Genomic DNA, 23,798 nt, shown 5'->3' with positions numbered 1-23,798 from the left:
AACACCTCACAGGGCACCTCTCAGGAACTCCTCTCAGGAACCCCACTCAGGAAAGCGTCTCAGTAACTCACACCTGTAACTCCCTCTTTAACTCCTCTCCAGAACTCCATTCAGCAACTCCTCTCTGTAACTCCTCTCCGGAACCCCTCTCAAGAAGTCCTCCCAGTAATTGCTCTCTGGAACACCTCTCAGGAACACCTCTCAGGATTTCCTCTCAGGTACCCCTCCAAGGAACTTCTCACAGGAAAAGTCTCTCAGGAACACCACACAGGAAAAGCATTCAGAAACTCCTCTCAGGAACCCGTCTCAGGAGCCCCTCTCAGGGTCTCCTCTGAAAAGAATTTATAATAATCATTGAATATCTGAATTTCTGGTTTCGCTATGACCATATTCCCTACCTAGTAAATAAGGAAAATATACATTCTTCAAAAAAGCAATTTTATACACAAAATCATATCAAATGTAAATTTAACTATTTGCAGCGATATTCAAATATTTAATACAAATGTTCGATAAAATGTTATATCATCTGTCACATCGTTACAATAGTTTTCTTACCAACTTAATAATCGAGAGCGCCTAACTACGTCCTAACTAACTGACTTAATATCTTGTCAGTTTGGGAATTGTATGTCGTTCAAATGTAAAAGGAACATGCTGGTATCGATGCAAATAACAGACATTGAGATTGCATAATGCAATACCAGTGAGACTAGGGTTGTTGTCCGCTTGTTTGTTTTAAATGTCCAGTTTGTTGGTTCACTGATGCCGTTTTAATCTGTCACACACAGTGAAGTTCATCGCTTATATCAAACTGCATCTATGGGATTCCCAAAGACACAGTCAAAAAGTAGCAAAGTAATTTAGTGAGGACAAATGTCTTAGTCGTTAAATGTCTGGGATGTGATTCTCGTCCCACAGACAAAGTGCTTGATTTTTCAGAGCCTTTCAAATCAAGTGGCATCAAAATTCTAGAAAGGGAAAAAAAAATAACATAGCTCTCTGTATCATTGCGCTGCCTTGTAGGCATCAATTAAGGATGTAAAATAAGGCTCCCCCATCATTGAGGTTGGGGAGATTTGCAAACAATATGTAAAGCTGTCCATTGTCCACTGTCCTTTCCTGTTGTGTGAAGGTGCATCTTGCCCAATGTATTTGCCTGTTGATTAAATCTATCCCTGTTCCAATGCAGTTTCCCATTTGTAAAACTGTCATCTGTCCAACGTATTGTCCTGTTCCGTAAACCTGTCCCATGCACAATGTGTTAACCTGTTCTGTAAAGCTGTCCCATGCACAATGTATTGCCCTATTCTGTAAAGCTGTCACATGCACAATGTATTGTCCTATTCTGTAAAGCTGACCCATGCACAATGTATTGTCCTGTTCTGTAAAGCTGTCCCATGCACAATGTATTTTCCTGTTCTGTAAAGCTGTCCCATGCATAATGTATTGTCCTGTTCTGTAAAGCTGTCCCATGCGCAATATGTTTTCCTATTCTGGAAAGATGTTCCTTCCGGTGAATTTTCCTGTTGTGTAGAAAGATGTTCCTTCCGGTGAATTTTCCTGTTGTGTAAAGGTGTACCTTGTCCAATGTATTTTCCTGTCACGTAAAGCTTGCCATTGTCCAGTGATTTATTTCCCTGTTGTTTAAATCTGTGCCTTGTCTAGTGTTTTTTTTTCCCTGCTGTGAAAAGCTGTCCCTTGTCCAATGTATTTCCCTGTTGTGTAAACCTGTCGCTTGTCCAATGTATGTTGCTGTCGTTAAAGTTGTCCCTTGTTAAATTAATTTTCCTATTGTGTAATAAATTCCCTTGTCCAGTGCATTTTCCTGCCGTGTAAAGCTGTCACTTCTCTTGTGTATTTTCGAGTTATTTAAAGCTCTCCCTTGTCAAATGTATATTCCTGTTGTGTAATGCTCTCCATTTTCCAAAGTATTTTCATGTTGAGTAAACATGACCTTTTCCAGTGTATTTTCATGTTGTGGAAAGGTCTCCCTTGTCCAGTGTATTCTCCTTTTATGTAAATATGTCCCTTGTCCAGAGTATTTTCCTGTTGTGCAAAGCTGTCCCTTGTCCAGTGTATTTACCCGATATGTTAAGTTTGCCCATTTCTAATGTATCTCCCTGCTGTGTAATGCTCCCCTTGTCCAATGCATTTCCCTGTTAACTAACGCTGTCTCTTGTGCAGTGTAATTTCCTGTTGTGTAAAGCGGTTCCTTGTCCAATATATTTTTCAGTCGTTTAAAACTTCCCCTTCTTCAAAGTATTTTCATGTTGAGTAAAACTGCCCTTTCCCAGTGTATGTTCATGTTGTGGAAAGATGTCCCTTGTCCATTGTAATTTTCCTGCTCTGGAATGGTGTCCCTTGTCCAGCGTATTCTCATGTTGTGTAAATATTTCCCTTGCCCAATGTATTTTCCTGCTGTGGAAAGACTTCCCTTGTCCAGTGTATTTTCCTGTTGTGTAAAATTGTCCCTTCTCCAGTGTCTTCTCCGTTTTACATAAATCTGTCCCTTGTCCAGTGTATTTTCCTTTTGTGTAAAGTTGTCCCTTGTCCAGTGTACGCTCCTGTTGCATAAATCTGTCCCTTGTCCAGTTTATTGTCCTGCTATGGAAAGGTCTCCCTGGCTCATTGTATTCTCCTGTTGTGTAAATCTGTCCCTTGCCCAGTGTATTTTCCCTTTTTTAAAATATGTCTCTTGTCCAATGTATTTTCCTGTTCTTTAAATTTATCCCCTGCACAATGTATTTTCCTGTTGTGTAAAGATGTTCCTTGTCCAGTGAAGACTCAGGCTACATTTAACCGGGTTTCTTCAAGCATATGCAGGGGAGCTGCAACCATTCCTGAAAATTACCCAGCTCCCAGATTGATTACATTTCACTACTTTTGTACATTTTCATATCACAATACATTTGAGTACTTTTAAATACAGCCAATCGGTAACCGACACACTGGTACCATGTTGAAACTATCCTACTGAGTACATACAAATGTGTTTTTGCTAATCAATTGTTCTAAAGGCAGGTTACATAAATAAATTAAAAAAATAAATAAAACACGTACACAAAGATCTGGGGTCTCATAACTCAGGACTGTTTGTGTTTCAGCAAAGACCTCTCTTTTCTTTTTACCTCCTCCCAAATCTAATCTAAACCAGCTGTCCCGTCCCTCCCTGACAGAGGAGTATAGCTAATCTAACTTTGTGTTATGTTTATCTCCACTCCAGTTCTCAAGGCATGAACGCACCATTGCACCACGTGAATTGTTCTGCCTGTGACTGGACATTAGCCCGTCTCTTGAAACTGTGTAAATCACACAAACTCAAGGCGCCTTTGTGTACAATATCCATATGTTTTCCCTCAGCTGTCAATAGCTTTAGCCTCAATAGCTGTCCGGAGATTTTAAGTGTTTTTCAGTAAATTCTTACAGTGTTCTCTTTTAGCATTTTGAATTGCTGCCCCTAATAAGCCCAAGCTGGTCACACACTAAAGTTGAGAATTTCTCTTCTTGCCCTTAGAGAGGCCAGTCGTCCAGGCCACCAGAGGAATCCTACACCACCTGGTTGTATAACCTTACATTCCCTTTTCCTTTACACCCCCCCATCCCCTTGAATTAGGCATAGGTCGGGGGACTGATGTTTACCTTTCGTTTGTTGCTGCCTGTGCCTGGAAAGTCCCTTTTCAGGCTTTGGTTTGGTAACAATAGAGTCCGAAAGCGCATAAGAGCATAATTCATGTGGCTATCGCCAAACCCATTCTAACAATCCCCCACCAATTAATCAATCTTCCGGCCGTAGCATAGGAAGTAGTTGATGGCATGAATCTCCCTGCAGATCGGTGGCTAAATTCACGTGCACACGCCCTCTCGCGATTTGCTCCCGAAAAGCTTCGACATATGCTTGGCCAATCCTTGTTGCTTCCTGCAGGGCTAGGCGTGTTATTCTGATAGGAGTTTGATCAATAAACAAGCTGTCATCCCACCAAAGGCTAAACAAATACCCTGTGGTCCTGCCCGGCACATGGAAGTCACCCATGGTAAATGCGTCGGTCACCTGTAGGCAGAAACTCGAGTTGCTAGCACAATGAAAACCACCATAAAGGAAATCAGCCCCGCTGATCATGAAGCACCATTGAGTTGAGGATGCCTGAATTGCATTAAATGCTTCCTGAATCGGCAAAGCAGTGAATGTAACTTTGCTTGTGTTTGTAAATACCTCCAGCAGTAGGCAAGAGCGCACAATGTAATTTCCTGATTCTGAACAACAATCTCTAGTCATCATCGGTGCCATGTTTTTTACATAGGATCTGTATCCACGTAGCCCTACGCGGAATACCGCCCCCTACCTTTATCTACTCCTAGGGACTCAAACCAACAGCTGTTTAGGAAAGCCCAGTTTGGATGATGTTCTTACGGAATGGCCATGATAAATTTTATAACTCCATCCTCTCCTCCACCTTGAGGTTGCGGAATTACCAATTCCTGCCTCCCCTTGCGTAAATCTCTGAGTTTAATTGGTAAACTGACTCGAACATCTGTTGGAGAAATTTTCTGAACCTGATATCCTCAATGTCCGACATTACCCCACTAATTCAATCACGCGCTAGCATATCACATGCCCTCCTTCTGGCTTGTGATTGGCCTGTGTCTATTATTCCATCTGCAGCCTGCCTATGAATCCATAGCAGACCCTCTCCTTGTAGCTCCACTGATGTCAGGGCATATCCTGTCCTGTGCACAATGTAGTGCAGACCTCGACCGCTCTCAGCCGCCACCCAGGGGGCATAATCAGTTAAGGTATAGACCCTGTCAGAATTAAGTATGCAACTGGCACTCACGACGAGCCCTCCCATGTCTCCTAGTATTCTTCATTTTAACCTAACCTGTGCATTTGCTCTGATTCCTAGAACGATTCGAAAATTATAGACATTGACTATCTTCTTGAATTGGGGTCTAGCCTATTTGTCGGAACCCTGGTGGCTGTGACAAGTGGTATGTAACACTGAAAGGACTCCTGAAGCTTTGTATGCAACTTCCAGAGAGACCACAGTTGCATCATGTAATCGTGGTTTTGATTTTCCCATCCTGACTACCCTATTCCGGGGGGGCTGATGGTGACTTACTTTAACTGGACATTCGTTTGGTCTTTGATAGCAACACGTAGTCAAATTGTAACATCGAAATTCTCTTTGTACATATATTTTAATAACATATATACAAGATTTTTGGCAAGGCCGTCCGTCCAGCCCCTGTTCCCATTGAAATGGGGGCAGGTCCGTCCAGCCAGTGATCAAATGAACATTTGGCCCCACTAGCTTAAAGGGAGTACCATGTCACATGTACCCCAAGAGGCCTATTCCCGTAACCTTATCGTATATGCCCCTGCTAACGATATGACCCATTGAGTATTTTAGGGTCATAAGGATCAGATCCTCTGTCCTTCGACAGTACACCCATAAAGTGGAGTTGCCGCAATACATCCAGCCATTCTCACTAAGATCTGTTACACCCAGGAGGAAGCTATTTCCCTAATCACATCCGGGCTCCAAAGCCGAACAGGACCCAGAGCATATTAAGTTCCACTTTCACCGCCTCCTCCAGTGAGTGTCCTTGCAACTTCACGGACTGAGTCTGGTGACTATTGGGAGTCACCCTATCCGATATCCAAGTGTTTGAAATCTTTATCCATTCTCCTGTGCCCCCTTTCGGTAATTGCACATGTTGTCCGGGGTGAAGGCAAGTGTTACTGTTGATTTTCACCGTGGGTGCCTCCCATGCCAGAGCTGACACTCCCATAGTCGTGATCACTAACCTGCGAAAACATTAAAATTGGTTCCGCTGGCCCGGGTTATCATTAGTTCCAAAATAAAGTTTTAATTGAGAATAATGTTCCATTTGCTTCCCGTTTTCGTATCAACGAGTGCGCACGCCTCGGATGGTCCTTGCCATCTGGGTGCGAAGCCCGTTCATTCTGCGTTCACCTTGACAATTACACTCGTTCCTACCTGAGAGGATCGCTGCTGATCTTCACACTTATCTGCCTCTATGTCCCTAAACATTTGTCTGTCTCTAACTTCCTTTCTTACTTCATGCAATTTCTTACTTAATTCCGCCATGTCTGCATCTCCCTCCAATCCACTCATATTCCCTGAAGATGCCTGGAGAAGTGAAAGGAAAACTTCATTGATGACCATCATGGGTCCAATGGTGGACTAACCGTGGAATGTTGAATCCAGAGCAGTGAACAGTGTTCTTAGCGTGGTCTACCCGAGGAATATGTAGACTTTATCTGGGCACTGTGCTCCAAGTGAAGTCTAAGCAAGTGATATGTAGGCCGTTACTGTGCACGGCAAAAATGGAAACAACTTGTATCGCGCTTTCAACGCCTCTAAAATACCCGCGGGACTCAGCAGGAGCACAATAACAAATAATTTATACAGAGCAAAATATTCAGATGGAGGGAATGCAGGATAATCTGCCCCCGGTCTCTGAAGGCACGGCCGCTACTAAGGGATCTATTGAAAACAGGACATGCAGAGTCAGCCAGAGTTGAGTAGCCTCATCATCTCGCAGGGTTGCAGACTAGAGGAACTCATACGACAGTGAATATGATGCGTGTTGGAAACATGGTACAGAATGAATGTGATAAACCATGAGCAGACAGCATGTGGATGATATACATGAGGGGACTATGGTCAGATCATTGGATGAAATCGATGGATACCGAACAAGTCCACAATAAATAAAATGCCATAAATTCTTTTTCAATTGGTCCAAAACTGAAATTGACAGGTTTACATTTGGAAAGGGTTTTAATGGTTATGGAAACAAACTGGGGTGATGGTGTTCTGCACATACCAGCCAGGTGTCAATTGAGCGGAGATACAGGCTTGAGGCGCTGTATGGACACCTCCTGTTCCATTCAATATTGATCTATAGCGGCTACTGTGAAGTATACTCCCCTCCCATAGTGTAAGGATTGTCGTTATACAGCGGCTCAACCCGGGCCAGGAATCCAAGTACCAAAAACAGAGCTTTCCACATCTCTTTCGCTCCTCAGAGTCACAATGAGATAACTGGAGTACGGATGCTCTTTATAGGAACGTAGCCACTATTCTGTAGTTAATAATAACTTGCGCATCATGACGATTTTCACCACTTTGAGCATTTTGAAGAGGCCGTCTCCCAAGCTGGATACTAGTTACTCAACAGCGAGACAGGTCTGTGGAATGATTTAACTGGTGAAAGTTTCACATAATTCTTAACGGTGATTAAAGGAAGAACCAATCTGTACAGAAGAAAGCAATTTGTCCCATTAAAACCCAGATGGTTCTTTCAAATAGCTACCGAATCCTGCCCACTCGATCGTTTGACGTTCCCCATTGCTCTGCCATTGTTCTATTTTTCCATTCAATTCTGCCCACAGCCCCTCATTTGTAATTCGCCATCGTAGCTTCCAGCATTCTCCTTTCAGGAAGCACCTTACAGGTCACATGGACAGGCTGAGTAAAAATACATTTTCCAGATCTTCCATCGGGTTCCACTGCTAATTATCTTCAATGTGTTTTTCCCGATCATCCAAGATCCCACCCTGGCTGCCAATAATGCAAGAACAAATGTAAATTTCTCCCTGGGGCCCTGTGACCGATATTGATGAGTTGAGCAGTACCAGCAAAACAGGTTAACTGGTTATTAACCCGCTGATGAGGTTTGGACTGTGAAGCAATGACCACCCCTCAGTAGTACCTCATTGTCTGTTTGAAGCTTTGGGGCATCCCGAGCTGGGGAATACTCTACAGGGATTTACGCATTAGACTTGTTCATTTTGTATATGTCCCGTCCTCTCTTTCGCTCTCCCTCTCTTTATCGTTGTCCCTTTCCCCCCTTAACCCGTTCTAGCTCAGTCTCTCTGCGTCTCTCTCAGTGCTTCCTCTCTCACTCTGCATCTCCCCCTCTGTGCTCTCTCCCTCTTCCTTCGTTTACTCTCTGGCTCTCTTTCTCTCGATGATTTTCTCTTTCTCTATCACGCTGCGTTCGTCGGTTCCACCGTTTATTTTAACCGCCTCTGTCCATCTCATCCACCATCTTCCTTTCATGCTGTATCTCAGTGTATTTCTAACCTGTACTAACAATTAGCCCGGATAGGTAAACGTATCTAAATTTAATACGTTTTCTTTGTGTTAAATATTTGCCTCTGAAACGGAACTGCGCTTTAGCCAGTCGCTATCCTGTCTGACACCGTTCAGCAAGGTCCGGGGAACGAGCTGCCCCTGAATATAAAGCAGCAGCTCACTCTCTGTCTGTGGGGGATAAACACAAGCTTTCAACTACTGGCTGTTAAAATACCATAATTTAATGTATGTATTACATGTACATGCTCTCTGAGCGGAATATATAGAGACAGTTAAATATGCAAACTCAAAGCTGTGATCACTTAACCGAGGCTATGGATATTTTGTCATTCATGGGACGTGAGCGAGGCTGGATAGGCCCACATATGTTATTGTCCATCACTATTGGCCCTTGAAAACCAGCTGCATCCGCCTTCCTGAACCATTGGAGTCCATATGATTTAGAGACACCCGCAGTGCTGTTGACGAATTTGCAGTGAGACGCCTGTAAAATTTCCCTGCTGGCGTTTCCTTGCACTGTGTTCAGCGTCCGGAACTGTTTTATTTATCGAGTCTCTGCCACTCTAACTAGTCCCATTGAGTTATTCACCATTCCCTGAGTTCACGCAGAGAAACAGCTTCCTCCACCCCACAAGACCCTATGTGCACTCCGCCCCACAAACCCACTCCCCAACACACCGCACCCAAACACACACTAGCGCACCTTTTCCTCCCGAAACTCTTCCCCATTTCGACACCAAACCGCACCGCTATAAACATTCCCTTCCCATGGCCTCGATCCTAATGGTCTCGCACTGCCTTACCGCTGCATGGACTAGAAGGGCTGAATCGACTTTTATGCCGTTTGACTCTATGAATCTATTTAAATCGTGTATTTTAATGTACCCCAGCGGTGGGCATCAGCAGCAGACTACAATTAACAGGAGGGTGTAAAATGGTCGAGGCGTCCAGAATGCAACGTGTCTATAGAGCTTTGCATGTTGACCAGCAGAGCTGTGCTTTCGGTGGTTATCTGGAGTACTTTGCCGGTCGGGAAAATATTTGCTTGTAACACGGAGCTGACCAATTTAGACAGTTGCCATCCTGTCTGACAGCCTTGATCAAGGTGTGAGAATCTGACATTATTGTATCACCCCAGGAAAGAGTCCGGCAGCTCACTGCCCATGTGCGTGGACAACACACAGACCGAACACGCCTGAGTCTCTAAATATCACTCGTTCCAATCGATAGATACGGCGGGCTGGGTTTCAGTGTGATTGTGAAACCCGGCTCCAAATTGTCACTTTTTGTGGAACAGCGGGTCACCGTCTGTGGGAACAACGCACATCTTCAGTGGCGCGTTGTATCCTGTGCCTTCAGAGACTCACTTATATCCACAAGATGGAATAGGATTCGCTGTAGACCTGTATCGACAATGCTAGTGGCCACAGGTGGAGGAAGGGATTGATCACCAACATGACACTTGAAGCTGTAGATGTTTGTAAATGCTTCAGCCTTGTCTCTTCAACTGACATACTGGGCTCCCCTTGATTTGTAGGGTTTCTCCTTCGATTAGTTATTTAATTTCCTGCCACCAATAGACGTGAACAGCGAGCAAAGCTTTCGTCAGAGCTTTTGGTTGTGGGATTACATATCTCTGTCTATCGCACGCTCCTACCGCTGTTTCCATTGCCTGTAGACTTTAAGTATATCTTCACCAGCTGTAACTTCATTGGGCAATATGCCTGGTGCTGTTCCTGATGTGCTGAACCCTACAAATCAGTGATCCAGGATTCGTCATTTGGTTTCATGGTAATGGTAGAGTGAGTGATAAACTGAGCCATGGAATTAAAGGTTGTGACTGTATGGAACTCTGCTGCTGCTGATGGCCCACAGAGACTCATGGATGTCCAGTGTCCAGTTGCTCGATCTGCTCTTAATCTTCCCCATTTAGCAGGATGGTAGTGCCACACACTATAATGGAGTGGGTCCTCACTGACAAGAGACGGCTTGTCTTTACAAGAACTGTACGGCGGTTACTCCCACCGATACTCTCGTGAAAAGATGCATCCGGGAAGGCAGATTGTGAGTCGATGTCAAGGTGTTTTCCCTCTTGTTCCTTCTCTCACATTTGGCCACAGGCAAATTCTAAATTCTGAAAATATGTCCTTCCAGGTGCGAGAAAATCGGTGATCAGTGATGCCACCGAACCACTCAAGCTGTTGGATATCCAGTGCTCAGTGTTCCGTGTTCAGTGCGGGCTGTGTGTTCATTGTGCGGCCTGTGATCGGGGCGGCCACTGCTTTCAGAATGAGCTCTGTGTTCAGTGTGGGCTCGGCGTTCCGAATGGCCTTTGTGTTCAGCACGGTCGTTGTGTTCAATGTGGGCTCTGTGTTCAGTCGGAGCTCTGCGTTCATTGAGAACTCCTTGTTCAGTGCAGGCTCTTTGTTCAGTGCGGGTTCTATGCTCAGTGCGGGGTCTGTGTTCAATGTGGGCTCTGTGTTCAGTGTAGTCACTGTGTTCAGTGCGGTCACTGTGTTCAGTATGAACTCTGTGTTCAGTGTGGTCACTGTGTTCAGTGTGGGCTCTGTGTTCAGTGTGGGCTCTGTGTTCAGTGTGGTCTGTGTTCAGTGTTAGCTCTGTGTTCAGTGTGGGCTCAGTGTTCAGTGTGGGCTCAGTGTTCAGTGTGGTCTGTGTTCAGTGTGAGCTCTGTGTTCAGTGTGAGCTCTGTGTTCAGTGTGAGCCCTGTGTTCAGTGCGGGCTCTGTGTTCAGTGTGAGATCTGTGCTCAGTGTGGTCTGTGTTCAGTGCGGGCTCTGTGTTCAGTGTGGTCTGTGTTCAGTGCGGGCTCTGTGTTCAGTGTGGGCTCTGTGTTCAGTGTGAGCTCTGTTTTCAGTGTGAGCTCTGTGTTCAGTGCGGGCTCTGTGTTCAGTGTGGGCTCTGTGTTCAATGTGGGCTATGTGTGCAGTGTGGGCTCTGTGTTCAGTGTGGGCTATGTGTTCAGTGTGGGCTATTTGTTCAGTGTTGTCTCTGTGTTCAGTGTGGGCTCTGTGTTCAGTGTGGGCTCTCTATTCAGTGTGGGCTATGTGCTAATTGTGGACCCTGTGTTCAGTGTGGGCTCCGTATTCAGTGTGGGCTCTGTGTTCAGTGTGGGTTATGTGCTAATTCTGGACTCTGTGTTCAGTGTGGGCTATGTGCTATTTGTGGGCCCTGTGTTCAGTGTGGGCTCTGTGTTGAGTGTGGCTCTGTGTTGAGTGTGGGCTCTGTGTTGAGTGTGGGCCCTGTGTTCAGTGTGGGCTGTTTGTTCAGTTGTGCCTCTGTGTTCAGTGTGGGCTCTGTGTTCAGTGTGGGCTCTGTGTTCAGTGTGGGCTCTGTGTTCACTGTGGGCTCTGTGTTCTGTGTGGGCTCTTTGTTCAGTGTTGGCTCTGTGTTCAGTGTGTGCTCTGTGTTAAGTGTGGGCTCTGTGTTCAGTTTCGGCTCTGTATTGACTGTTTGCTCTTTACTTTGTTTTCACTTCTGCCTCAATGTTGATTGTACGACAGTGTTCCGTGGGGCCTCTGTATTCATTGGGGCCTCCATGTTAAGTGTGATCTCCATGTTCACTGTGGGCACAATGTTCACGGAGGGCTCCGTGTTCAATGTGAGTTCTGTGCTCAGCGTGTACTCTCTGTTCAGTTTGGAATCTGTGTTGAGTACGTGCTCTTTGTAGTGTTGGATCTGTGTTCAGTTATGAGTCTATGTTCAGCGCATGGTCTGTGTTCAAATTAAACACCGTGTTCAGAGTTTTATCAGTGTTCAATCTGTTTCTTTTTTTTGCGTGAAGAGAGGCCCCACTGTTTATTAAGGTCCCTGTGCTAAATGTAAAGTGTGTGTTCAGGATGTGTCCTCTGCAATACATTGTCAATATTCAACACGACGCATTGCATCTTTCTATAAGTTCTAATTAATATGTTCCCATTTTTCTTTTTTCTCAATTTCACTCAGGAGGCTGTGTCCTGAAAAAAATACATAGCAGGCACAAACAATGCATGGGAGAGAATTTATTTCCACATGTTTACAGCCTTAATTCACAGAAATGAAGTGCACTGCAATCTAATCACATTTTAAAGATCTCGGTCTGCACACCCTGTAGGTTCCGGTGGTACAGGGAGAGACCAACTGAGTTGAAATCCAACGACAGCACCTCCATCCTTGCTCCTTATTTACCTTTCCAGCCACAAACATCAAAATAGCTCCAACAGAATTGTCAAGGAAAGTTTTCCTTGCATAAATCAATATCGACTCTGGTGAAAGTGTTGACCCTTCCCCAACACACAATAAACACACACAGGCTGAATGATATCTCAGTAATTTCTGGAAACTGGTAACAGCAACCGGGTACAGGGTACAGAGAGAATCACACCATCGCCCCTTGATATTCACTGGCAATAACGTTGCTGAATCCCCCTCTATCATCATCCTAGGGGATGGCTTTGATCAGAAATTTTACTGAGCTAGGCAGATGAATACTGTGAATTCAAGAGCACGACAGAGATTTGGAAACCTGCGGGGAGCAGCTCACCTCCTGATTCCCCAATGCCTGTCCACCATCTACAAGGCACAAATCAGAAGTTGGATGGAATACTCCCCATTTGCCTGGATGAGTGTAGCGCCCACAACACTCAGAAACACTCAAAAATCTTGACACCATTCTGAAAAAAGCAGTCCAATTCATTGGCACCACATCCACAAATGTTCACTCCCTACACTACCGGTGTACATTAGCAGCACAGTAGCATCTAGAAGATTTACAGCAGAAACACACTAAGGGTACTTTGACTGCACCTTCCAAAACCAGAGCCACAACCATCTGGAAGGACAAGGGCAGAAGACAAATGGGACAACCACCACCTGGAATATCCGCTCAAAGCCACTCATCATCTTGAATTAGAAATACATGGCCGTTCCTTCACTGTCGCGGGGTCAAAATCCTGGAACTCCCTTCCTAACAGCGCTGTGGGTGTACCTGTACCACATGGATTACAACGGCTCAAGAAGACAGCTCACCACCACCTCCTAAAGGGACAATTGGGGATGAGCAAGGAATGCTGGCCCAGCTACCGAAGCCCAAACCCCTTGAATTAATAAAATGGAAACGCACACTCTGTCACACACACAATCTCGCACAAATACACATGCACCCGCACACGCACACTCTGTTTCACAATCTTTTTCTCGCACACATATTCCCACTTTCACTCGCTCTCTCCCTCTCTCACACACACTCTCCCTCACAAGAAATCTTTCTCGCGCACTCCCTCTCACACTGTCTCTTGCACACACACACTATCGCTGCCTCTCGCTCTCTCTCACAGACAAACAAACTCTCTCACACATGTTCTGTAGCAGACGGTCACTCACTCTCACACACGCTATCTTGCTCACACGCACTGTCTCCCACACACTCTCACAAAAACATTCACAAACATAATCTCTCAGATGCATATCTGGTATTTCACAATGCCACACCCACACAGCGGGACCACTGATGACGTTTCACATTCCTCTCTGTTCTCCAGTCTGCATGGGCCTCTGTGCAGCGCTGGCAAGCAGCACCATGTGGATCAAGCTCTGTCCATTTGCTCTGTCACTATAAAGACAGCATAGCCCCGATCTCCTCTGCCTGCTGTCGGAGCACCAGCAGCTCCGCCAAAGGAAATGCTAAATAAAATTGAAACGTAATGGACATTCTTAGTCAGACATTGTTCAAATTATTGGAAAGATTGAACGGATGGAGCAAAGGGATATTTCAGCACATTCTTCAACTGCTCCCTGAACTTAGTCTGGCTCATGGCGTAAATCGCAGTGTTTGTGCAGCAACTCAGGAGCTGCAGCATGAAGCCCAATTCCATCACAGTATAAGGTACATTAACTTGCATATTCCCCAAGAACAATATTCGACTCCATATAGTATACAATATTAACATTGCCCACAACAGGATGAAGTTGGCTGAGATAACGAGCAGTAAAATGATGGATTTCCTCCGACTCGCCATCACTTGGTCTCAGGTCCTCTCCCCACTGCAGTGAGCCCGGAGTCTCCTGCGGGCTCTGCTGTTCACTAAAATATGTTTGACGGTGAGAAAATTGAGCAGCAGAATCAGGACAAATGGGAAACAGGGAGTAAGAATGTGATGGAGAAATTCTATAGTTATCCATACCAGAGAGAACTGAACAGCAAATGATACATCGCAAAACCAGGGTGCATTCCTCAGAAAATACCGACCTCTTTGCATAAAATACCAGATGATGTTCTTTAAACAACTCAGCACAGTCACTGCTCCCAGAACTACAGCCGCCGTTTTCTCGGTACAATATTTACTTTTCAGATTCTGATGACAAATAGCCACAAATCGATCAAAGGTGAAAGTGACGGTGAACCAAACAGAAGTCGTTGGCGCCATATACGAGGACAGCATGGTAATTACACACAGTGATAGAACGCAGGAAATGAAACTCTTTCTCAAAGACGATCGGAATGTGTCTCAATATCAGGTCGAGAACAATGACCAGTAAATCCGCCGTTGACATGGCGACTAGGTATCGAGTGACACATTTGGATAGACCACATTTCTCCCGAGACAGATTGACAATTGACAATAAATTAACTGTGTGGTGGAAAAATAAACATGTAAATTAGCTTCACGGGTGCAATATCAGAACATATACTCTACCGAGCGAAATAAGAAGGTATTGGGTTCAATAAACCAGAGCTGGATAAAAGAGGTATATTGCACAGAGAGTTTAAAAGGAAGGAAGAGAGGTGGGGATGGGGAGATTTTAGGAGAGGATGCAGTCCAGGCTAAAGTAACTAATAAACTCTATATTGTCCAAACCTACATGGGGACCAAGAGGCCTGTTTTTTACTTTATTATTCATTAATCGGATGTGGTATTTCTGGCTGGACCAGAATGTATTGCGCATACCTAGTTGCCCTTGAGAAGGTAGCGGACAACCACCCTATTGAGCAGTTGATTCCAAGTGGAGCATGCACATCCACAGTGCTACCAGGGAGGGACTTACGGGATTTTGACACAGTGACAAAGAAGGAACGGTGATACAATTCGAAGTCAGAAATGTGAGTGACTTGGAGGGGAACATCTTGATGGTAGTTTTCCCATCTATCAGCTGGCCTTGTCCTTCCAGTTGCTAGGTTACTTGCCACTTGACAGCACACACCTGAATATTGCCGGGGTCTGGCTGCATTTGGACATAGATTGTGTGTTTGGAAGCTGCTGTCGAAAGAACCTTGGTGAATTCCTGCAGTGAGGTTTTAGATGGTACACACTTCTGCCACTGCCCAGGTCAGTTTCTGGTCAATGGTAACCCGGAGGATACTGATCGTGGGGAATTCACTGTTGGTAATGCCCTTGAACATCATGGGGCGATGGATGGAATATCTCGTGTTAGAGGTGCCAATTGCCTGGCATTTGTGTGGTGCAAATGTTACTTGCCACTTGTCAGCTCAAGCCGGGATATTGTCCAGGTCTACCTGTATTTGCACATAGACTGTTGTATGCACGTAGATCTCTTGCGGTGGCAGGACAGACTAACAGATCTCTGAAGAATGCTTATGTCCTCACCCACAGTGTGAATAGAGGCAGAGGGAACAAAAGGTAGAGTTTTGTTATAAACCTGTGTAAAGCAAGAGTCCGATCCCATCCTGTGCATTCTGTCCAACACTGGGCACCGGGCTTTCATAAAGGTGTAAAGGTTAGGGATGGAGTATAGGCATTATTTATTGAACGGTTCAAGTGATATGGATAGACTGGAGAAGCTCTGGTGCAGAAGGGATTGGAAGATGAGAACAAGAGTTATAAAATAAAGTTTTTGACAGACTGCAACTCGGCTCCGCGAAAAAGGATCTCAGATGTTTTGATAAACGTGGTACAAACTTAGATATGAGCAGATGGGGGACCTGGGGTCCGTGCATCAGGAATGTAGTTTTTGATCAGACTTGAAAACAATGACTTTCGTCTTACAAAAATGTGGACGTCAAAAACAGTAATGAAGTTATTCATGCTTCACAAGTTAATGTCTGAATGGAAAGACTTACCAGGGACGCCGACAATAGCGAGGATGGGATAGTAAACCCCTTGGATTACCCAGATAGCCCATAGGATGCGCCAATTTAACGGTGCCCGATGATGTCCAGAAAGTAAGTTAACCGCCATTGTGAAGAACCTACTCATTGTTGTAACATTCGAATTTATTGTTCTCGGATTCTGATGCATCACTGTAACATTCCAATCTATTGATCTCGGTTTCTGATCCATTGTTTCAACTTTCCAATCTATTGTTCTTAGAATCTGACCCATTGTTGCAACATTCCAATCTATTGTTCTTAGAATCTGACCCATTGTTGCAACATTCCAATCTATTGTTCTCAGATACTGACTTCTCCTCTCCCTCTCTCTGAAGCCGATGATCCAGGCTGCTGGCGGATGGACAGCTTCTGATAATACTATGCCATGACACTTTGAAAGGAGCCGCTTATAAATAGAAGACAGAAACATGTCAGAGGCACAATTAAATTCCACGGAGACTGCCATTAATTACAGCAAAGGAACAAACAGTTTAAGTTAACCCCTTTCTTTCCAACAATCTTGTGTCTGAACAGAGATGTACGAGGGTTGCTGAGGGAAGGGATGGTGGTCATAGCGGAGGCATTAGACATAAACAGCCATTCCTCCATATATATGGGAGTGACGCCGGAGGATTGGAAGCTTTTAAACCTTCCAACCTGTTTTGAGAAACGGACAAACTCTCTAACTGCACTCAGGCAGTCGAATAACGCTGGTGGTTCAGATTCGAGAGGCAATGATGGAGGGAATAAACAGTGGTCCTTCTGAAATATGTATTGTTCCATAAAAGACAAGGGACATGGGAATCTAACATATGAAAGCAAACATGTCTGATCAAGTGGATTGAGGCCGCTTAGGGAATAGTGGAAAGGGTTGATGATGATAGTCCGTCTCTTGTTATACTGATGCTATTTCCAGAGGATGAGATCAGACGCCATTTAATAGACATGTCATGGGAACTGAAAACCATCGACGATGGAGGTAGTGACAGAGTGGATGTGACATCGACCTGGAGACAGAAAATAGAGAATTAGTGAACAGGTATTTTGCTTAGTTTTGTAACGCGATGTGTGCTTCATTGGCTTAGCTTGCATTTATTGCCCATTCTTTTTTGCCCTTGAGAAGGTCGTGGGGAGCTGCCTTCTTCATCCGCTGCAGCCCACAGTTTAGGTACACCGTCAATTCTGTTAGGGAAGGAGTCCCAGGATTTAGGTCCAGCGACAGTGAAGGAACCACAATGTATTTCCAAGTCAGGATGGTGAATGATTGGTCCAGGTGGAGGTGTCACAGTCTAACTGCTGCGCTCCTCCTTCTAGAAGGTAGTGGTCGTGGCATTGGAAAGTACTGTCTAAGGAGCCTTGTCGAATTCATGCAGATGGTGCACACTGCTGCTTTTGTGCTGGAGGTAGTGAATGTTTTGTGGATGTGGTGCCAGTCAAGTGGGGCTCCTCTGTCTTGGTTGGTGTCAACTTCTTGAGTGTAGTGGGATCTGCGCTCATTCAGGCGAGGGGGGAATATTCCATCACATACCTGACTTATGCCCTATGGATGTTGGACAGGGTTTGAGGAGTCAGGAGCTGAGTTACTCGTCGCCGTAGCCCCTGAGCTGTTCTGGTAGCTACAGTATTCATGTGGCTACTCCAGTCCAGTATCTGGTTCATCTTAACAGTGTGATGCATAGCTGCCAGCTCATGGAGGACGCAGACAGTTTGGTGAAACTAGCAGCTACATGGCTGATGGTATCACAAAGAGAATATTATGAAGGAGACAGCAGGGACAATTTCAAAGGCTGTTTGTGAAAAAGGATTTGTTCGGATGCAAGGTGGCTGCACAAGGTCGTCGGGCTGAAAAACAAAATTAAATATTGCTTCTGAGGAGGAACTTCGCACAGACATGTTAAAACTCACTGGTTAGGTCTCAGATGGAGTATTGTGTCCAACTGAAGATGGAGAGCAACCCCAGTAGAAATGGCGGATGGGTGTAATAAATTAGTGAGAGAGAGAGCAACCCCGTGCAAATAGAGGAGGAATAAAACTGATAAATTAGAGTGAAGGAAGAGACCCAGTTTGCAAATAGAGAAAAATTGCAATTAATAATTGAGAGAGAGAGAGAGAGAGACCCACTGTGAAAATTGAGGAGTAATTTTATTAATAAATTAGAGAGAGAGAGAGCGCAAACCAGTATTCAAACAGAGGAGGAATGAAATTAATACTTAGAGAGAGGGAGAGGAAATAACACAGTACAAATAATGGATAAATATAATTATGAACTCAGAAAGAGGGAGAGAGAGAGAGAGAGAGAGAGAGAGCAACGCAGTCTTGAAATAGAGGAGGAAATTAATTAATATATACAAGAGAGAGAGAGAGAGAGAGAGAAATCCAGTGTGAAAATTAAGACAGGGACATAATTAATACATTTGATAGAGAGAGGGAAACTCGGTGTGTAGAGAGAGGAGGAATTCAATTCATCAATTAGAGAGAGAGAGGGAGAGCAAACAAGTGTCCAAATACAGGAGGAGTATAATTGATAAATTAGAGAGAGAAAACAAACTAATGTGCAAATAGAGGAGGATTGTAATTAATAAATTGGGGAGAGAGAGATCAAACCAGTGTGCAAAAAGAGGTGGAATGTAATTAATAACCGAGAGAGTGGGAGCAACCCAGTGATCAATTAGAGGAGGAATAGAATTTAGAAATTAGAGAGAGCGAGAGAGAGAAATCCAGTGTACAAATAGAGGAGGAATTTAATTAATGAATTGGAGAGAGAGAGAGCCACCCAATGTGCATGTAAAGGAGGGATGCAGTTAACCAATTGGAAAGAGAAAGAGAGAGAGGGAGCAAATTTGTGATGAAATAGAGGTAGGATGCCAGTAAGAAACTAGAGAGAGTGGGAGCAACACAGTGTGCAAATAAGGGGGAAACGCAATTAATAAAATAGAAAGAGGGGGAGAGAGATCAACCCAGTTTTCAATAGAGGAGGACTGTACTTATTACATTCGAGATTGAGCAACCAAAGATGCATGTAGCACATGAGTGTAATTAATAAATTAGGGAGAGGAACCAAATGTGTAAGTAGAGGAGGAATGTAACTATTAATAAGAGAGACAGAGAGAGAGAGAGAGAGAAAGAGAGAGAGATAGAGCGCAGCCCAGTGTGAAAATAGATAAGGAATGCAACGAATAATGTGTGCCTTTGTATGCAAATGTGTGTCTGTGCTAGTCTGTGTGTGTCTCCGAGACTGAGTGTGTGTATGGATATGGCTAAGTGTATGTGAGGTTGTCTGTCTATGCCCGTGCACGTGTGCAAGTGAATGCATGTGAGTGCACAGGTATAAATGTGGGTGAGAGTGTGTATGTGTTGGTCTATGCGAGTGTTTGTGTGTGTGTGATTAAGTGTGCCTGCGTGAGATTGATATTATAAAGCTGCTTCAGGTTTCACCTTTGGATCAGAATTACTTTACCCTCCCTGTGCCCCGTTGATGTTACCAGTTTCCAGAAATCACTGAGATATCATTCAGCCTCTGTGTATTTATTGTGTGTTGGGGAAAGGTCACCATTTTCACCAGAGTCAACATTGATTTATGAAAGGAAAACTTTCCTTTACAATTCTGTAGGAACTACTTTGATGTTTGTGGCTGGAAAGTTAAAAGAGGAGCAAGGGTGGAGGTGGTGTCGTTGGATTTCAACTCAGCTGCTCACTCGCCGTACCACCGGAGACTACAGGGGTGCATTCCAAGATCATTAAAAAGGGAATACATTGCAGAGCTCTTCATTTCTGTGCCAGCCCGAACACAATGTGAATAAAGGCTGTTAGCAAGTGAATATAAATTATTTCTCATGCATTGTTTGTGCCTGCTCTGTAATTTTTTCATGACAAAGCCTCCCTGAGTGAAATTGATAAAACATATCTAGGAGAAATATTTACTTTGAACTTATAGCAAGATGCAATGCGTCAGGTTGAACATTGACGATGTATTGCAGAGGACACATACTGAATACAAACGCTACAATCAGCACAGGGACCTGAATAAACAGTGAGGCCTCTCTTCCACAAAAAAAAACAGATTGAGCACTGATAAAACTCTGAGAGCGCACCCTGAAAAGATAGACCACGCTGAGTATGAAGAGCTCAATGAGCACAGGGCCAAAATGGACACGGAGCTCACACCGAACTCAGAGCCCACATTGAACATAGAGACCACACTGAACACAGATATCAACCCAAATATTGAGCTCGCACTGAACACAACTGCCGCAGTGAACACAGGGGCCAAGGTGAACCAAGCCTACACTGAACACAGAGCTCACAATAACCACAGAGTTCAATCTGAACATCGACCCCGCCATGAACAGAGAGCTCACGCTGAGCACAGAGCCCAAACTGAGCGCACCCTTAACACAGCACCCACAATTAAAACAAAGAGCTCAAACTGACCACAACGGCCACTCTGAACCCAGAGCCCACTCCGAACCCAGAGCCCACACAGAACCCAGGGCGCACACAGAACCCAGGGCCCACTCTGAACCCAGGGCCCACTCTGAGCACAGGGCCCACTCTGAGCACAGGGCCCACTCTGAGCACAGGGCCCACTCTGAGCACAGGGCCCACTCTGAGCACAGGGCCCACTCTGAGCACAGGGCCCACTCTGAGCACAGGGCCCACTCTGAGCACAGGGCCCACTCTGAGCACAGGGCCCACTCTGAGCACAGCGCCCACTCTGAGCACAGCGCCCACTCTGAGCACAGCGCCCACTCTGAACACAGCGCCCACTCTGAACACAGCGCCCACTCTGAACACAGGGCCCACTCTGAACACAGCGCCCACTCTGAACACAGCGCCCACTCTGAACACAGCGCCCACTCTGAACACAGCGCCCACTCTGAACACAGCGCCCACTCTGAACACAGCGCCCTCTCTGAACACAGCGCCCTCTCTGAACACAGCGCCCACTCTGAACACAGCGCCCACTCTGAACACAGCGCCCACTCTGAACACAGCGCCCACTCTGAACACAGCGCCCACTCTGAACACAGCGCCCACTCTGAACACAGCGCCCACTCTGAACACAGCGCCCACTCTGAACACAGCGCCCACTCTGAACACAGAGCCCACTCTGAGCACAGCGCCCACTCTGAACACAGCGCCCACTCTGAACACAGCGCCCACTCTGAACACAGCGCCCACTCTGAACACAGCGCCCACTCTGAACACAGGGCCCACTCTGAACACAGGGCCCACTCTGAACACAGCGCCCACTCTGAACACAGCGCCCACTCTGAACACAGCGCCCACTCTGAACACAGCGCCCACTCTGAACACAGGGCCCACTCTGAACACAGCGCCCACTCTGAACACAGCGCCCACTCTGAACACAGCGCCCACTCTGAACACAGCGCCCACTCTGAACACAGCGCCCACTCTGAACACAGAGCTCACTCTGAACACAGAGCTCACTCTGAACACAGAGCTCACTCTGAACACAGAGCTCACTCTGAACACAGAGCACACACTGTGCCATGAGACAACTCTGAACACAGAGCTCACCCTGCGCGCAGAGCTCACTCTGAACACAGAGCTCACTCTGAACACAGAGCCCACTCTGAACACAGAGCCCACTCTGAACACAGAGCCCACACTGAACACAGAGCCCACTCTGAACACAGAGCCCACTCTGAACACAGAGCCCACTCTGAACACAGAGCCCACTCTGAACACAGAGCCCACTCTGAACACAGAGCCCACTCTGAACACAGAGCTCAGAGAGAACACAGGGCCTACACTGAACAGAGGGCCCACACTGAACACAAAGCCATCACTGAACACAGAGCCATCACTAAACACAGAGCCCACACTGAACAAAGGATCCAAACTGAGCAGTGTTCAACCTGAGCACAGAGCTCACCCTGAACAGAGAACAAACACTGAACAGAGAACCGACGCTGTGCACAGGCCCACAGTGAACACAGAGGCAACATTTAACACAGAACCCCAAAATGAACACAGTGCCCACACTGAAAAGAGGGCCCGCACTGAACAAAGAACCAAAACTAACGGCACAGCTCACGATGAACACAGAGACCACACTGAACATAGAATACACACTGAACAAAGTGTTCACGCTCAACATACTAATCGCCCTTAAAATAGAGAAAACTCTAAACACAGAGTGCAGGCTTAACACAGAGCCCACAGTGTACACAGAGGTCCCATTGAACACTGAGGCCACACTGCACACAGAACTCACCCTGAATATAGGACACAGCATGACAACAGACCCCCACTGAAAACAGAGTCGACACTGTGCACAGAGCCCTGACTGAAAATAGCGCTCACACTGAACGTAGAGCCAACACTGAACAAAGAGCTCACACTGAAAACGGATCACTCACTGAAAACTGGGCCCTCATGGAGCAGAGCCGGAACAAAACGCAGAGGCCCCGATGAACACGGAGGCCACACTGAATGCAGAGCTCACCATGAACACTGAACACAGAACCCGAAATGAAAAGAGAGCCAACACTGATCAAAGAGCCTAATCTGAACACAGGGATGACACTGATCACAGAGCCCGCACTAAACATAGAGCCAACACAGAACAGAGAGCCCACACTGAACACAGAGCTCACTCTGAACATAGAGCTCACACTAAACACAGAGCCCGCACTGACACAGAGACCACACTGACACAGAGACCACACTGACACAGAGACCACACTGAACACAGAGTTCACACTGAACAGAGATCCCTCACTTAACACAGAGCCCACACTGAAGACAGAGCCCACACTGAACATAGAGACGGCACTGAACACTGAGCTACAACTGATCACAGAAAGGACACCTAAAACTGAACACCGTGCTCAAACTGAAAACAGAGCTCGCTGGAACACAGCGTCCTAAAAAAACACAGAACCCACAACGAAAACGGAGACCGCAATGAACACAGAGCACAAAACTAATAGAGAGTCAGCACTGAATATAGAGCTCACCCTGATCACAGAGCACAGACTATTCACAGAGCCCGCACTGAACACAGGGCCCGCACTGAACACAGAGCTTAAAGAGGACACAGAGCTCTCGCAGATCAAATAGCCCGAATTGACCACAGAGCCTGCACTGAACATAGAGCCTACACTGAACCCAGAGCCCTCACTGAACACAGAGCGCACATTGAATACAGACCCCACACTTACCACAGAGACCACACTGAACCTAGAGCCCACACTGAACCCAGAGCCCACACTGTACACAGAGGCCCCAATGAACACCGATCCCATAATGAACACAAAAACCTCACTAAACACAGAGTTAACCCTGCACATATAGCGCCCAATGAAAACAGACGAAACACTGAGCACAGAGCCCACACTGAACACAGAGCCCGCAGTGAAGGCAGCGCCCGCAATGAACATAGAGCCCGAACTGAACTCAGAAGCCACAGTGGACACAGAATTCACGCTCATCACAATTCGCACAATGCACACTCTGCCCAAACTGAACACAAAGCTCACAATGAACACAGATACCGCACTGAACACAGTGTCCACAGTGAATGCACAGATTACCCAG

This window comes from Cetorhinus maximus, unplaced genomic scaffold (assembly GCF_964194155.1).
Source record: "Cetorhinus maximus unplaced genomic scaffold, sCetMax3.hap1.1 HAP1_SCAFFOLD_590, whole genome shotgun sequence".
Lineage (NCBI taxonomy): Eukaryota > Metazoa > Chordata > Chondrichthyes > Lamniformes > Cetorhinidae > Cetorhinus > Cetorhinus maximus.
Note: the sequence above shows the minus strand (reverse complement) of the source record.